Consider the following 1,683-nt stretch of genomic DNA (forward strand, 5'->3'; position numbering starts at 1 on the left):
CATTGTATAGGTTGCCTTCTTATTCCATGGATAGTGTCCTCTAATGTACAATAAAGGACACTATCCATAGTGTCCTTTATTAAAGTCTTTCACAAACTTGATTAAACTTATTCGTGAGTATTTTTTAAATTTTGATAAAGTTCAATTTTTCTATTTTTTCTTTTGCTGTCTGTGGTTTTGGTGTTATATCCAAGAAATCATTGCCAAATCCAATGTCATGAAGCTTTTTCCTCCTACATTTTCTTTGAAGAGTTATATAGTTTTAGCTCTTATATTTAGCTCTTTGATCCATTTTGAGTTTTTTTGTGTGTGTGTATGGTATAAATTTAAGGTCCAACTTCATTCCTTTGAATGTAGATATACAGTTTTCCCAACAACATTAGCTGAAAAGACTGTATATTTCTTTTAAAGTGGACTTGATATGGTTGTCGGATATCATTTGACATATATATGAAGGTTTATTTCTGAGCCCTATTCTATTCCATTGGTTTATATGTTTGAATTACTGTAACACAGTTTTAATTACTGTAGTTTTGTTGTAAGTTTTGAAATCAGGAAGTATGAGAGACTTTACTCTTTGTTTGCTTTTAACTTTGCTCCTCTTTTTCAAGACTATTTTGTCTATCTAGTGTCTCTTGAGATTTCATATGAATTTTAGAATGTCTTTTTCTATTTCCTTGAAATATAAAGTTTGGAATTTAATGGGATTGCATTAAATCTGTAGATTGCTTTGGGTAGTATTGGCATCTTAAAATATTGACTTCTAATATTTTTAGACAGGATGTCTTTCCATTATTTGTATCTTTAAAAAACATTTTGTAGTTTTTAAAGTCTTTCACAAACTTGATTAAACTTATTCGTGAGTATTTTATTCTTCTTAATACTATTGTAAGTGGGATTGTTTTACTAATTCTCATTTTGGATTGTCCATTATTATAGTATGGAAATGCCACTGGTTTTTGAATGCTGTTTTTGTATCCTGAAACTTTGCTGAATTTACTTATGATTTTTTCTTTTTTTGCAGGGAGGGGGGAAGTTTGTGGAATCTTTAAATTTTTCTATATATAAGATCAATTGCTTGTGAATAGAGATAATTTTACATTTTCCTATCCAATTTGAGCTTCTGATTTCTTTTTCTTGCCTAATTGCTCTGGCTAGTCGAGTAGAAGTGGTTTAAAATAGGCATGCTCATCTTTTTCCCGATCTTAGAGAAAAAATTTTTAGTGTTTCATGATTTAGTATGTTGTTAGCTATGGACCTTGCATTTTGCTTTTATTATATCGAGGCAGTCCACTTCTATTCCTAGTTTGTTGAGTGCGTTTATTGTGAAAGGGTGTTGAATTTTGTCAATGGTTTTTCTGCATCAATTGAAATCACTGTAGTTTTGTCTTTCATTCTCTTAATGTGGTATATTACATTGATTAATTTTCATATGTTGAATCATACTTGCATTCCAGAAATAAATCTCACTTGCCCATGGTATATAATCCTTTTAATGCAGTTGAATTTGGCTTGCTAGTATTTTGTTGAGGATTTTTGCATCAGTATTCATCAGGGATATTGGTCTATAGTTTTCTCATAGTATCTTTGTCTGGCTTTAGTATCAGAGCAGTGCTGGCCTCATAGAATGAGTTAGAATGTATTCCTTCCTCCTCATTTTTTTGGAAAAGTTTGAGAAACATT

This window comes from Pteropus vampyrus, unplaced genomic scaffold, assembly GCF_000151845.1.
Source record: "Pteropus vampyrus isolate Shadow unplaced genomic scaffold, Pvam_2.0 Scaffold80, whole genome shotgun sequence".
Taxonomy (NCBI): Eukaryota; Metazoa; Chordata; class Mammalia; order Chiroptera; family Pteropodidae; genus Pteropus; species Pteropus vampyrus.